We start from the raw sequence: 17,024 nt of genomic DNA, 5'->3' as shown, positions 1-17,024 counted from the left end.
TGCTGCTAGAGATTTAACCAGGACTAAGGCATCTAAACACATCACACCAGTTGTAGAATCTTTACTCTGATTCGCCAGACAGTCCTAGGAGTCCTAGGTTTTACTCCAAATCACAGAATGGTTTAGGCCCATAATACATCTGTGAAATGTTCAGAGTATAAAGCTAGCAGGGCTCTGAGGGCCCATTCACACCATCCTTTTTGATTAAAATTTCAGTCTGTTTGCTCAGAAAGTCTGCTTGGTTTGAGGTTTGATTCTGATTTGGATAAAAGAAGCAGATTCAGTCTGCTTACAAACGCAAATCTCCGTCCGCTTCAAGTGGACCATATACAGGAAGCACACTACAAAATAAAGTCCATTGTGGGTTCAGCCCACGGTATCATGCGTAAACCCAACCAAAACATAAGTGGTTGTAGAACGATTGGTGGCTCGTGATTGGAGAAATTTCTAGCTCTCAGAAGTGGAAGAATTCAGAGAAAATGTTTGATAGAAAAACGATCTATTCAAGATCGCTATGATGCAGCTCCCAGTTTAACTGATTTAAAACCAAAGTTGTTCTGCATTAACCGATTAAACGAGTGTAGCGGACTGTCTTGATGTGAATGCACCCTTTGATGCAAGGATTCAGGTCACTTAGCCCAGACTGTCCGGTCCAGTCCAGAATAAACATGAAGAAGCAGCATTTAGCTGCTATGCTGCAAACAAGTGGAACAAACTGTCAGTATATATATATATATATATATATATATATATATATATATATATATATATATATTTATTTATTTATTTTTTACTCAATAATTGATTCCTGGTTGTTGTTGGGGGCTTCACTCTGAAAGTGGCTGGTAAGTTCATGTGAGTTTGGCCTTTTTTTTTATAGAACCCACTCATTTTCAGAGTTCATTTTCATTTATTTGGTAGTTGCTGTCACAAGATCTAGCAATACTGCATGTTGACGGCGTTTGAGATGGTTGCTATGTCCTAATTTGACCACTAGATGTCAGTAATAATAACACACTGCTCCTTTAAAATGTACCCTGGTATTTTCTGAGGAGACTTGTGTGTGCTGTTGATTCTTGGAGATATTCCTCTTTAGATATCTGCAGTAAGACTATATACTGAAACAGGAAACATGAAGTTCTTCATACAACCGGCTTCAATGTGTGGAAACAAGGAACAGTGATGGGTTGGCTCATAGATTATACCGTTCGTAAAAGAGCAAAGTCCTGTTTAGGTTTTCATGTAGTAAGAACTTATGACTAAACAACAATGGTATCACAGCACAGAGAGAAACATATATACATACTCACTGGCCAAACTGCACCATTAAGACTGACTCCTGAGAGAAGTTACCAAAACTTGACAACTAGCACCAAAATCGTCTAGACAGATAAATGGCAGTGCAGGAAGATGTCTGGTTTTAGGGGAAACTTTCCTTTCACAGCTCTGAAAACCCCCAGTGTCTACAAAGATTGAATGTTAGGCTTTAATAATCTGAGACAGACAAATGACAAACAGAGACATGCATCATGGTTTCCTATTTGCGTTTGCTCCAATAAAGCTGGTCATGACTTAAATATTGGATGCTGCTGCTGTTTGGCAGCATTTTGCATCAGACAATTTTGGAACTTGTAATTAAGGAATGGCAACATGCAGGAGTCAACCAGTCAGGATGCCAACCAAAACAAGCAAAGAAAGTTTCTAAGTTTGAGAAGTATTGGTGAAAATATGCAGCAAGAAAATGAAGTATTTTCTGACTTCTTCAGAAACTTACAGCTTTACATTTTCAAAAAATGTGAAGCCTCCCTTGCCTGATGCACTGGATAAACTCACTGCCTCTTGACATGAAGTCGAGCTAATTAATCAGTCAGTGGAAACAAGTTTAAAATAGTTTGTGAAACATTTCCTTTTACTGCATTCATTTGTGTGAGTATTTGTTGGTTTTTCTTTAACATATGACCATATCATTCAAATAATAAAAATGCCCATTTTAACCCTGGAAAACTATGTTAAGCAACTTGATATTTGCCTGGTGTTATTTTAAAGATTAAATTTGTTTCAGCAAATGCTCATTTGTTTGTGTTTAAAGGGGTAGTGCACCCAAAAATGTGTTTTGAGTTGTACACAACACAGTATTACTTAATTGTGATGAAAACCACATAAACTGTTGATAAAATTTGTAAAATGAGATTTTGTAGGTAAAAAATGGTAAAAATAACAGGGTAATTGTTATGGTTTTCATGATATAGAGAGGTTATCTATGTCATAAGAAAATTTTAAAAACCCCACAGCTCCTCCCTCCAGATGCAGGTAAACAGGTCCTCGCCTTTCAGGCAGAGAAAACCACGCCCACCAGTGCATATGAAGGGATGTGAACTTATCCGGTGTAGATTTGTTAGTTTCAGACTTCTTTCAGTGGGACGGATTTGTGCTTTTGATGGGTGTAAAAGTAACACCGGACTTTATATTTTACCTGCTGATCCTCATCTGGAGACAGACAGCAGCTCAAATCGTAGCAGCAGCAACTTCCAGCAGCTCTTCCTGCAGCTGCCACAACCTGCCGCGAGTCTCCACAGCTTTCCAGAGCTGCTGGAGCTGCTGACAGGCAGCTAACAGCGCTAACAGCTCACACTGATACGTTCAGGACCACCTGGTTCATGAGTAACTGAGGAGATTTAAGAGGGCTAAGTCTTCCATCTCAAAGACGCTCTGTGGTGTAGCTGCTTTGTGAATCTGGCTTTGCATCTTACCAGCGAGCTGAGCAAGATGCAGGTACTGTATGTGTGTGATGTTGTGTTTTCTTTGTTTGTTTTTAATATATAACTATAGTATGTATTTGAAAGACCTGCATTTAGGTTCCAGCAAAGTAAAAAAGTGAGAGTGGGGCTTCAACCCAGCCATCTCACACAGTTTTGGGCAGTTAGATTTGTTTATATTTTCAAGTGCACAGGCATTTATTGGCAGTAAAATACTGCAAAAAGGTTCCATTATTGTATCCTTTGGCACAATTTATTTACCTGTGCACAAATCAGGGAGTATGTCTGTATGCTTAAATTACAATATTAGTCGTCACTTGCTGTTTGAAATGCTTCCAGATGTGACGGGTGTGTTTGATTGAATAGAGTTGTAATAATAGTTAATCTCCTGTAATTCCATGAAACAGGCAACCAATGTGCATCTGTGTGTAAAAACATGCAGTTTATTCTCACAAACAGCTTTAATTATACAGTGAATGTGTTGACAACCTACGTGGAATGAAAACCTCACACACCCGCTGCAATCTTTTGACAGTTCTGTTGGTTAATGACTCAACAACCACAGAAGCAGTTCAGACTTATATCAACATTAAATGTTTAAGTTGGTCACTCGTATACCCCAGCCCTAAAAACAGAGATGTTTCAGGATGGGAACATTTGAGAAAACAAAGTCCAAAGTTCCAACCAGCTCCTCCATAACCTACCTCAAGAAGATCCCCTGGTGAAACAATGGTCCTTTTCATACAGTGGTCCAGTATAAGGCAAAAATAAAAAAGACCTCCTCGTCCCGCTCCTCTGATTGTTAATACAAAACCAGCAGTATAGTCAGCGAGCCAGCATCATATCGAGGTAACTGTATTACTGTTTTGTTTTGTTTTTTCAAAAGCCTTATTTTGCCATCTTAGAACAGGATTCCTTATTTTCATCTTTTCTCACTCTGTGGGCAAATTTGCTCTGCTGAACCTTAGAGCTGTCTAAAAATGTCATACACTTCTTTTTTTTCCGTATGTCCTCCCAAAACAGCTGCTCTTAGATTGCATTTTGCTCCTGGATTGTTGGAAAACATTAGATTTTTAGATTTCAGGTGTGAGCAGACATTTGTGGAAACAAATCTGGTCTAACACAACATTTTTTAAAATATGATCCTGATCCTAATATGTCAAGTTGCCATCAGATTAATGCTTAATTAGGTCTGAAAAGGGCTCGTATCAGCCAGAAAACTTTGGCCTTCACTTGGTTGATGTAGTTCAAGTGATCAGGGGATCTCGTTATTTCTGTCCTAACCCACACCTATGTGACCATAGGTCATGTGACCATAGGTCATGTGACCATAGGTGAGGGTAGAAACGCAAATCTGTGAACCAAATCTGAGATTGGTGGCTGGGGTTGACTTCATTACATATGACGGTATTAAAATCAGTGATAGATTTCTGTGGCTTTGTGTATTTCTGTGTCCTTTATACCTTATAAATAAGGAAATGTAAGTACAAATTAGTGCAGCTTTAATGCATAGCCTTACCCTTCAACTCAAGTTGGTTTACAGCACAAAGAATAAAAATCTTGATCATGTCATTCAGCATTTAGGTGCAATTATCAAAGCACTTGCCTCAGCTTCAACCACCCTCCCATGCTTATAGAGCAGCTAGCTAGCCTCTTGCCATAAAGTGGCGACAAAATAGCAGCTCCTAATTGTTGAGTTTAACGCCTGGTGATTACAGGGGCTCATAAAACTCCTTCTGACAGAGAAACCCACCCGCTACCTTCCTCTCACTCCTCCAAGGCCACACAGGGCGCCAGTGCCAATCAGCAAGTCTCTCCCTCTCTTTTTTTTCCACCATTTCTTTTATTTTACAGCCCCAAAAGGGAGGAGAAGTCTACTCTTATTTAGCTAATGGAGACCAATAAACTCTGAGATATTTAGATTAATTGACCATATACAACCAGGGGAGGAGGCAGGCTGGGTAAACTCTGCTCACTGAATCAGCTGAGCTTGACTTTGAACTGTCTGCTTCTTGTCTCCAAAGCAACAAGCTGAAAAACTTAGACAGACCATAAGTTAAAGGAACTACAGGAGGAAAACAATATCTCTGGCTTTGTTCAGTCAAAATGACCTTACCTCAGAATTTTATAAAAAATATTGCGTGAGAATGTAAAATTAGATGAAAAACAGGTGTCTGGACTGGAAACAGGGAAGCTGAAACATTAATGAGTTCATCATTTTGCAAAAGCACCAACATGTTTGATTAAATTTTGCTCACCTAATAACCTATACTTTCATTCGGCTACATCTAACTAGTCCACCACACAGTTTCGATGGAGTGCAGTAACTATACATCGTCTTGTATAAGCCGTCAGACTGAATACTTTTGTTCTACTTTGTCTCTGATTTTCCTGCAGATATTCAGCACAGTTGTAAATGTCAGATCTCACGTTCTTCATGTAGACAGATTTACTGCAGATCATTCATAGTCATCATGAAAAAAGCTTCAGTCAGATGATTCATCAACTTTATTATTTCTGTGTCCTTATATAAGTTATAACTTATTTAAGTTTTATTTTATGCATCTTTTTCAGTAGAACTGGGTTACTTTTCTTCCTTTAGTTGACATTTGTTCTTTAACGAAGGATCATATATTTACTAAGTTTATTAAAACAAATATTATTCCAATCAGGGTTAAAAATTAGAGAAACCTCTGATTTCAGCTTTAAAACAAAACTCACAGAAAACATTCAAAAGCTTAGCCATAATCTATTAATGTCATCCAAAACATTCTTTGTTTTTCCTATGATTCGTACTGACAGTGTGGGAGATGGGGGTCTTGCAGTGTTTATGAACGATACATTTAATGTGTTTGTTGTGGACTCTCTGTAAAGCCTATTGTCCCACAGGAACAGTAAAGTTTTAGTGTTCTTCTGTCTACACAAACACAAACATCTTAACTTATATTCTTGCAATGACCCTCAAACATGAGACTTTTCCTTCTGCAGTATTTTATAAATATGTGGCAAACACATATTTAAACAGAGAGAAGCTTAAATCTATTTGACTGTCCACAGCCACAGATACTATCTGAGGGGCCATCTGTAAGAGGGCAACACTGAAACTATTTTGGAACCAAACAAGTTCTTTTAGGGTTTAGAAACACATTTAAGTTTCAATAAAAAAACTAAATCTAAATCGTGGAAATATTTTAGCCTTTCTAAAAGTCTGTGTTAGATGAATGAATGAATGAAAAATACTTTATTAATCCCAAAGGGAAATTCAATTGTCAATCAATAGACATCCGACATTGTGGCTGTCAGTGACTCATTGTGGACCATGTTATAGCTACACTATGCTGGTTTGCAACTCCAACATAAAGTTTCACAATGAAAATTCAAAGTTTGTCAAATAATTTTAATTTAAAAGCTGTTAAAGGCAAAATAAGTAGCATTGACACCTAGTGTTTCAAATCGGAACTGCAGTCAAATAAGAGTTTCGTGCAGGTTGCTGGTTTGTGAGCGGACGGTTCTTTTATACAGTCTATGAAGGACGGAGAACATAGCGCCAGCAAACATCATGATGAGGAGTGAAGAGGATTCACACACAGTAAGTTGCTATGCTTTGCAATGCTAGCGCTAATTTCACGCGCTAATTTACGTTACCATAAAATAGCGTAAAAAAAAACTACATTAATCAATAAATGCAACACAGCGGCAATTGTCCCTTATTTTCACTTAACACATGAATTTGATAGTAATTTCATACGTTTATAAGGACAAACACAGTATTCATTTGGCCCAAACATCATTACATTTGTTGTTGTAAACAAACAGGCCACCAGTTTACTCCACTAATACGTCCACACAGTCACACACATTCATTTAATGAGTGCAGAGGAATAAATTAGACTAAAATCTTTGTAAATCAAGATAAACTTTTTGGTTAATTTAAGCAAAATTCTGGTGTTTACCTGTGGAGGAGAAACTTTGCCAGCTCAGACTTCTCCACCTTTCAAAAGATTCTCCAATATTGATCCTCATTTTATTCCGTTTTTGGTCGTTTGCTTTTTGAGCAGGATGCCGAGGCTTTTTAGGTTTTTCTGAAACTATTTCTGGTCGCTTCTTTTATTTTATTATTATGATTGGATAAGGAACCATGAAGTAGGAAAGAGCAACACGGTGCACCGAAGTTATTCCGGCATGGAATTCTTATTTTGAAGAATAAAAACTTGACAAAGTCATTGTTGATGCAGGAGACAGATTGTTTTTAGGAAAGCTTCCTTTTATCCCTCGCAGCAAATGAGAACATTTTAAATTATTTTTAAGCAAAAAAAACCTAATTGTTCAGCCTTTAAATAATTCAAAACCTTGGGTTCCTTCAACATAGTACCATGACTATGTTTTGCTGTATGTTTAGGCTAAATGTCACAAAATTCATGTTTGCACTTTAACAATGACAAGTACTTGTAAAAAGGTGGAAGGAGGTGGGGTGGCATTGATCCACCAATAGCCATTAGTTAGGCCTGCGATTGAGCCTCATGTGACAAAACAAAAACAAAAAGTTCTTCTAAATTTCTACTTTGCATGACTGGTTTGGTTTAAATGTTAGAAATACATATTAGAAAAGCAAACATTTTAGATTATGTTTTACATTTCAACCCATTTACAAACATATATAGAAGTTAGTCATTTTGCTTTTTACATATATCACAAATTCTATCACACTTAAAATCGGACCCAGCTGATATCAGCTGTAACACGAGTGATTTAACAAAAAATAGAACATTTAACTTATGATTAACAAAGTTAGTCAAGTAATTTAAACCAATAATAGACTCTATAATTAAATGGCAGACTGAGGCTGAGATCAGTTAATCAAAAAACCTAAACAGCGATTTTATATCCATGGATCAAATCTACCACAAAACAACTAGGCGCTCAGCACAATGCAGAGGTTTTCATCATGCTCCAGCCACTCAACAAACCTCTAGATCCAAAGAGGGACCGTGGTGGAACACTCAGTAAGCTACTAACCTGCACAAGTTTACATAAGTTCATTTTAGAGAGTCTACTAGAGCTCAGCCTGTTTCATTTTTTGCAACATCAACTCTGTAAAACATCAAGGAAACATCTGCAACAGACACATACAGACATACTAAACATGTAATAATTGACTTACTACACTCAGTAAAGATTCAGACTGAATTTAATCCAGCTGCAGTCGATACTCCAGAGTTAGGGGAAAATGCGGGACTACGCTTCTGTAGGTGCTGCAGCTGTTGCTTTTTTGCTAGATCTTGTCACATTGTGAGAATCATCCAAACTGCTGGAAGTGGTTGATTCTTGCAGCATGACAACCTGACACATGTTCCCTCATGTTATCACTGGATCGCTTTCTTGTGTCCTTTTTCCAAAGGTATCAGTCTACTTCATTAAAGCTAGCCAATGACTTTGCACCAAATATCATGATAATTTGCACATAGATTAAATATACAATTACACACACACAACTTGGACATATCTGGAGAGATAAGTTTTCTTAATGCCAAAAAGGCACATATAGCAACAGATTCTTTGTTTTATAAATTAGTTCCATTTTAAAAATAATTAGAAATTGCAATTAAATTTAAGTGTATATAAACAAAAAAGGCTGATGTGAGGGCCTAACTTGTGAAAGGGCGGACCCTGCCCACTGAGGCCCGACCCTAGTGCGGGGTCTGTTTGAATCCTTAAAGGTGCAGCATGTAACAAATTTCAGTTCAAGCATGAAAACGGCGGCAAAAACTAGGAGAAAGACTTCACCATGCCCACAAAACCGCTGTGGTACATATTACAAGGCTGTGGGGGTGCTATCCAGAGCTAGAACAAGACGTAGCGCATGCTCAGATAAAGGCTCACTGCTTGTTGCAGGGAGTTCACTTGGAAGAAGTGAAGAGGAGATGGCTGAGGATTCACTGTAAGGCGAAAGAAAAACATTTGTTTACGTATGTGCTTTTTGGGCTCCGGGGGAACGACCTCTTAGTTCCTGGCTCGCCAGTGGGTGTGCTCACACTCTGGTAATGTATGCTCCCTCATGAGAATGTAAGTTTCAGCTTAACAAGGTTGATAACTTAGTCCAAAGCTGGAAAGTGACTGTTTGAAACCTTTCCAGCATATGAGAGCAGTGTCGATTTTCCTTTCATTTTAGACCTAATTCTGTTTGCTTGATTGTTTGAACTTTTTGTGTGTTCAGGCGGCTAATAAAGCAGTTGTTTGCAATGTGACAAATTTACTGAGACTTTAAAGTTCTCATTAAAAAACAAGCACAGTGCTACTTACTTCTGCTTATTTAAAGGATTCCTATATAAACAGATGTTACAGATACTGACTCATACTTCCCAAGAAGCTGAGCTCTGACTGGTCAGTTCCACTGGCCTTATCAAACATCAGTCACAACTCTGGATCATCGCTGTAGAAAATCATACAAAGACTGTTAAGAAACAACACAGCCCACAGAAGACACTTTGCCTGTATTTATGTCTTGTGGTTTTCTCTGACTGACATGCCCCTTTAGGAGACAAATGGAAGGTTCTTTAGTCTTTTAACTTTAATGGAACAGTTAAACAGGAACACAGTTTCTGAACTATTTTTTCATCTTACAGTCTAATGAAAAATATCTGGCTCATTTTATACAACCACACAACTTCTAAACATCCTGAGACTAAATTATCAGGACTTCTCAGGAAAAAAATGAACTTTGTTTGAGGCTGTTGTGGTCTCATCAGCACCAGAAACTTCTGACATCTGGCAACACAGTTAGCAATTTACTTCAGGAGGGCCACTAAGAGCTAAGTTTAACTGAAATGCACGTGGATTTGGATATTTATTCATACTCAGGGAAAATCATACATAATGCATCCAAATGTACTTTTAGAAATCTACACAATGACAATGGATTAAACCACACCCACTTAGGAGACTGGAAGTCTGTACTATTTTATGCAGTTGGTGCATCTTCCACAGAAATATAGATTTATACACACCAACAAGTCATGTTCCCACTTGTACCTCCTTCAAGAAAATTAATACCATAACATTTAACCCCTTTTCATACTAAAAACTAAAGATTTATGGAATGGGAACTTTTTTTTTTTGTCTCCCAATGCCATATCCTTCCCATACACACAAATCCGAAGCTGTGGTGTAATGACAGAACCATTGTTTGTGTCTGCTGCTCAGTCGTCTGCTCTGCCAGCATCAGTGAAACGCTGGAATTTAGACATACAGTTCTTGTCTCTATATTTGTGTCTTTGAGCATCTCCTGTGTAATTTTATGCTATATTTATACAAAACGCTTCCCAGAAACTTTTAACAACAGACTGCACAGATGGGAAAGTTTTCTGGTAATTTGAATTAAGAGAAACAAAGCATCACAAGCTGCTGTTCAAATGAAAAGGCCCATAGCAGCACATTGTAGAGCCTGGTTTGCCCTCTAATTTTGGCAGAGGGTGGTGTGTTTTTTTCTTCGGTTTTACCCTCATTTTATTTTCCAGTTTACAATACTGACCATTTAGAGTACAAAGAACCAATTCTACTTCTTCATACGTTTGGGATTTCCCTCTAATCAAAATGTCTGTTTTGCAGTAATGGCAGGTTTTTTGCCTAATGGAACTGGAGGATAACACTAGTGTCTTGTGATTGCGTGGCATCTTTGTGAATGGGGTCCTCAAGTCCAAGCTGAAGATGCCTTCTCATTAAGTCGGGGGTGCTGGGCTGTATTGTTGTGCTAATCAGGCACAGATGTGGACACCCCAACTCCGGAAAATCATCCAAGCAGTCTTGACAGCAGACGCCTCTCAGGGGGGAGAGGGGAGCTGAAATCCTGTGGGGACCATTGTAATTGTTTTTGACAGGGATCTATTCCAAATATGTACATGTGTGAAAATGAATCAAGCTTGAGCTGTCAACCTCTGAACTGAGATATTTATGATGGTGGCGTGGAGGGAAGAGACGCGTTTCTTTTGTCCGGAATGGGAAAGAATTCTTTTAATTCAGATTCCTGATGAGCTGGAGAGAAGCAGAGAGGGAAAGACGTCTGATCCTCCCTTCCCTAAAAACTACTTAAAGTGTCACCAAACAAAGAGTTTACACCCTGCTGCTCAAGTGAAGCTGCTGTGCTTTTAAGCTGGTGCTGCTGAAAAAATCTGCATTTTTTCCCTTTATATCACCAGATTACTCAACTAATATTGGATTATAAGACTAATATATTCAACTTTTGTTTACTGGTAAAAATGAACAGCCGTGCTAGTGAGACCACTCCTGATCTGATCATTGATAAAAAGTTTGTGATACTCTTGGTGTTGACCACACAGCTAAACTGTAACACCAACAGTTAAAAAAGGTAGAAGTTAGTTGACCACGTTTATCTAAAAGCATATCTTCGTTTCATATGTTTTATTCTAGTAAATTTTTGTTGATGAAAACAATAAAACCTGTCATTTTTGATCATTTGTTCACTTCTTTGTGAGTTTAACTGTCTGAGCTGTTGCACCAGTCAGGGTGATGATTCTGCAGGGGATCAGAAAGTTTGGTCTGATTCTGAATTTCATGGATTGGTGTAATGTAGAAAAGTCTTTTTTGATGGTGTCAACAACTTGCTAAATACTGTTAATAACAACAATAAAAAAACATGAACATGAAGCCGCATCATATTGTTAAAAAACCTGATGGTGCTGGCAGGATAATTAAGCCTCAGTTCCTTTCTTTTCTGCCTTTACCTTGCCGGCCGTTTCTTAATTTTTTCTTTGCCTTTATGTTCAGATTTGCTGCCTTCACCCTTTTTTGCCCTCATTTCTTTCTTCTTACTCACTTTTTTTTACCACCCTCTTCTTTTTGTCTTTTCTGGTTTCTTCTATGACAAATCACAAAATAAGGAATTTCTGTTTATTTCTGACACTCTTTTGACACTGGTATGACAACATTTATGAAAATTAAACAGATTTTGGCATTGTGAAAACATTTTTGGATTAATTAGTTCATCAATTAAATGATGAACCAATTCCAGTTTTCCTGTCATTTGTTCAGATGAATGGAAGGTGAACATAAAAGCTTTAATACAGGGAAGCTGCAGCTTTCCAGTTACTGTATCACCATAGAGGAGAGAATGAATGAATCTGAGCATGGTTCCTGGTGACCCGATGGGCACTGATACCTTACCGGGTTCATCTTCTTTGTGTGCTGTTACGCTCGACTGAGCAACAAAATCAAAACATCCAAGTAAGGTTTATCACCTCTGCTGTTCGCCATTAATCAGAGGAAAGTGTATTTCTGCCTCAGTCATCAACTCTATCTGTCACGGACAGGAATTCACCTGTGTGTAAAAGAACTCATCACACTCACATTAATCTGTCATGAAATTACTTTTCTAGTATTCTTACTTTGACCACCACAACCACATGCCCCACTTCACCTGACAGAATTTTTTTTTTACCTTAGTGCTGGACAGAATAAACTCTCAAACACTCTCAAAAAGTTACAGGTTGTCTGGTAGGCTGTTCCACAAGCGAGGACCATAAAAACTAAAAGATGAATATTACAGAAGCCTAGTGGTACAGTACTTTTGCCTGAATGGCCTCTACAGTGGAAGTGCTTTGAGAGAGCAGCAGGACTATAAAACTATTAAAAAAACTACTGTGCTGAATGACAAAAATTATTGAAAAACACCTTTTGGAGTGAAGATTTTTACTCTTGGGTTGCAAGTAGTAAGTCCCACTATGTAACATCAGAATATGCACCCATCACCAGTTTTTTTTTTTTTTTTTTCTGCTCTAATTTCTGTTTCTTGGTTTTTAAAAATGCCTGAGCGGATTGGTAAAGCATCAGCCTTTTTGGCCCAAACTGACATTTCTCTATCCTTCTACACAAAATGTATCTAGATATGCTAAATTATGAGTGCATCTTTCTTGCACAGCCTGCTTTGGGTCACTGAACATACATTTTTGCTTTTATTCTAAAAGGCCAGAAACCAGAAGACTTGGAAATATGACGCTCATCCTAAAGTTACTAGTCTGCTAACGTCTGTGGTTACATTTGAAAAGGTGCATGCTGTTCATGTGAAATGACAAATATTTTATATTTTGTAAGAAACACTATGGCATTGGGGAATGTTTTAATAATAATAATAATAACAACAACAACAACAACAATAATAATAATAATAATAATAACAACAATAATAATACTAATGGATTAGATTTAAATTTCACTTTAGTGCTAAAGGCACTCAAAGTCCTTACATTGGATCCATTATTCTTCCACTACTCATACTTGGTGGTAAGCTACACGTGTAGCCACAGCTGCCCTAAGACAGGCTGACAGACACATGGCCGCCAATCTGCACCAACTTCCTCTTCGACCACCATCGAACTCATACTCATTCATACACCAGTGATGCCAACACTGGAGGCAAACAGGGTGAGGTGTCTTGCCCAAAGACACAACGACAGATGACTGGTGGAGTTTTAGAGGGCATTCACACTGGGTTAGTCTGCTAGACTCTGCCTGATTGGGGACTCGGTTCAGTTTGGGGCTGCAATATTCTGCTGGACCAAGACTGTTCACACTGCATTTCTCAAACAAATCTGACCTTTTAAGTAACATGTTCCACTTGCCGCCAGAGGTGGCACTGCACCAAGAATTACTGAAGGAGAAAATAAGACACACAGCGAAGAAGAAAATTCATGCATTTATTGGTCAGTGCAGAACAGCTTTGGTTTCTAGTACATAACAGATAAACACGGAGCTGCATCAGACTCCAGCGGCCTTGAGTTGATCAGATTTCCATCAGAACTTTTACCGAACTCTTCCACATCTGACTGTGAGCTATTTCTCCCATCCAGAGCTGCCTTTGGTTGGGTTTACCCTTCATGCCGTGCACTTAACCCACTATGCACTGTGCTTTATAGTCCACTTGAAGCGTACCGAGACCTGCGTTTGTAGGTGGACCGAGTCCGCTTCTTTGATTCAAAGTAGAATTTGTATGCTCATTTACAATATCTGAAACGAAGCAAACAAACAGACTTTGATTTGAATGTAAACAGCTGCTGTGAATGCACTCTAAATCAATGCAATGAGGAAACATTTACATAGTATTTTATCTGCTATATCTGAACATATTCATTTTTTTTCTCTGGCATACCTAAAGCATGATAACAGCTTTCAGTCCACCTCAGGATTGTTAGTCTAATTTAATTTAAACTACAAGCTTGAAAACTACATGATGATGAAGGGATAAAGTAACCTTCTTCTGGGTTTATTTCCCTTAACTACTGTGCATCAGGTGCTTTAAGCATAAAATATAATTTTAATATAGGTATATTTATATATTTTGTATTATGTCTACAATAAAACTACCAGTGTTAAATGTACTTATAATAAAATCAACTGTGATTGAAATTTTTTTTAATTTACATTTTACATAACTTTACATAAACAAAATGTATAAAATTATATACATTTATAATTTTAAGGCTGCAACGGACTGGAGTTTATCTTGGCTTTAAATGTGAGATATACCTGGATAGGGAGCAGTTTTCCAGACATAAATAGGAATGAGCAATTCAGTCCCTAGTTAATGAAACAAAATCTTTTTAAATAATGGAGGAGGATGCATTTTCCCTTCAATATCTAAACATAATTCAACTAATCACAGAAGCCTAGTAGAAATCCTCTGGTGTGACCAACAAGCTGACAGGGATTGGGTAGATACACTGTTAGCATAATCTTTTTGTATTTACTTGTCAATTTGCCGGCTCTTTGTTCATTGGCTGCAGGCTCTTTTCATGTGCAGACAGAAGCAAACCCTGTGGCCTCATTCAGATCCAAACTCATATTCTAATTAGGCTTGAATGCAAAGAAAGACTCTAGATTGAAGGCACAGTGATGCAGCATTCCTGAGGGATTGAGAGGCCATGTGGGAAAAGCAAACCAAGGTGTTAATCTCAGCACAGCAACTCCTTTCCTGTCATGCTCCAGAGGGATATTCTTAATCCTACAGTTTCACCATTCTTTACATGACATGAAACAGCCCTCTTCACCATAATCACATATACAAACTTGTTAATCAAGCTAAACTGGGAGTGGACGATTGTTTATCATAGATGTTAATTGGTTATGCATCAAGGGGTGTGTGTAGAAACTCCCTCATGCTTTGGATTTGGAACTATAATGTTAGAGTTTGACTGGAAAATATTAGAACAATATGGACTGAATAGCAGCTTGCTCAGTGACTCCCAAATCATATTTGCTCAAGTTCTATATTTAAAGTAGGCTGTCTTTGTTACAACACCCTCACTGCTACTACAATTCATGTAAATGCAATTTGTAGCTATACTGACTAACATTCTTAAAACCTGTTTGGTTAGTTGCTAAAATGTGATGTATTGTGGTATATTTAGTTTTTCAGAAGTTGACACAGTGAAAGATAGTCTTGGTGCAACCATATGCAGCCGTTAAAAGCCTCTATGTGTTCTTATTGAAATGATAAAATCTAGCTTGACAGTTGTAAATGGGTGGAAAAAATGTGTCCTTAGAAAGTCCTTTAGAACTAATTGCAAACAAGGAGATAACTGATTAACGCCATGACTGAGCTGAGATACCAATGGCAAAAACTAAGAGCCAAGTTTACTCCTGTGTATTAGTCTGTAAAGTTTTGGATGCTTGTAAACTGAAGGATTCTGTATGACTATTCAGTGTAAATGGACAGATGTCCTTCATGAAGCTAACAATGCAGAGTCTGCAAAACTGAAGTTAGGAGTTTATCGAATGCTGATTGGCTGGTAACTTGAACTGGGAAGGTCTGACTCAGGCTGAAAACAGCTGGTTTCCTAATAGGATAAAGCACCTGGAATTTCACCATCATGACCAAAAAAAATCGTCACCAGGATAAAAAAAAAAACACAAAAACTAAAAGGCTTTTCCCGTGTCAGACCAACAACAAAAAAATGGCAAATGGCCTGCAAATGGTAAATGGCCTGTACTTATATAGCGCTTTTATCCAAAGCGCTTTATATGTACGTCACATTCACCCATTCACACACACATTCACACACAGATGGTGGAAGCTACCATGCAAGGCGCTCAACCATGACCCATCAGGAGCAATTAGGGGTTTGGTGTCTTGCTCAGGGACACCTCGACATGAGCTCTCCGGGCCAGGCAGGGATCGGACCGGCAACCCTTGGGCTGCAGGAAGACCACTCTACCCACTGAGCCATGCCCTGGCACAGCACGGCACATTAGTTTCAAGCCATTCTGAGCATTGCCCTCGTGGCAGGGTAAATTGAAACTTGTAGTTTAATGTGAAGCTCCATGCAGAGGTACTGTATGATTGGCCCTAAGAACCTTCTGGTAAGTATAGTTGGTTAAACATGTAACAACAATTCCACTGTGGACAATTTTAAATGCCCACAGTGAAGTGTTGTGGTGTCATCGGGCTTTGGGATTGTTTTTCCCCATTAGGACTGAGATGTTTTGTTAGGAGTCAGAAGTTTGGCACAAAACCTGTCGTCTACTAGTAGCGAAAAGATGAAGAAGATGCAACGTTTGCCCTGGACTTTTTTCTATTCAGCCTCTAGTAACATCTCCAGAGAGACAACATGTGAACTTAGCAGCAAATATTCAGTAGAATTTACTGCAAGTCGTTGAGTCGTAAGTGTGCTTGCTGGTAAAAGTTTGATGCTTCATCTCCTTTTCTTCTGACCTGTTTGCACCTTTCCACTTGCTCATTGCTATTGTGGGTACACTCAGATTGGCACCTGCTATTTTGAACTTGCTGTAGGGAAAATATTTCCAAAACATTTATCCTATTGACACTAAAGCTTGTAACATACTCTGAGAGAAGTGAGAACTTTGTTGTTGTTCTCGAGGCTGTAAGAACAAGAAAAAGGTTTGTATCGGTCCACTCATTTTATACTCCACGAGAAGCTTCGTCCACAATGGGGCGGGATTACTGCATGGGGATGTCTGTGTGTTTTTTTTATTTATTTTTTTTTGCACAATAAGCAGCTGACTGGGTTATTTCATATTTAATGAGTAACTTCACCCGTGGCAGGGCGGGTTGTGCATGCATCGGTGTCCATGTCTTTAAATCCCACGTGTCCTTTACGTTTATGTACTTTCTCACCGCCTTGATCAGCTGTTCATTAAAACTATCTGTTCAGGAAAATGCGGGCCACAACTTTCCCCTTCATTCTTTTTACAAGTTAAAAACACCCAACTCAAATGTTCGACTAATCACGCAATACTTCC

The sequence above is a fragment of the Melanotaenia boesemani genome, chromosome 15 (assembly GCF_017639745.1).
Source record: "Melanotaenia boesemani isolate fMelBoe1 chromosome 15, fMelBoe1.pri, whole genome shotgun sequence".
Classification (NCBI taxonomy): domain Eukaryota; kingdom Metazoa; phylum Chordata; class Actinopteri; order Atheriniformes; family Melanotaeniidae; genus Melanotaenia; species Melanotaenia boesemani.
The sequence above is the reverse complement of the archived record's forward strand: the minus strand, read 5'-3'. Positions refer to the sequence as shown.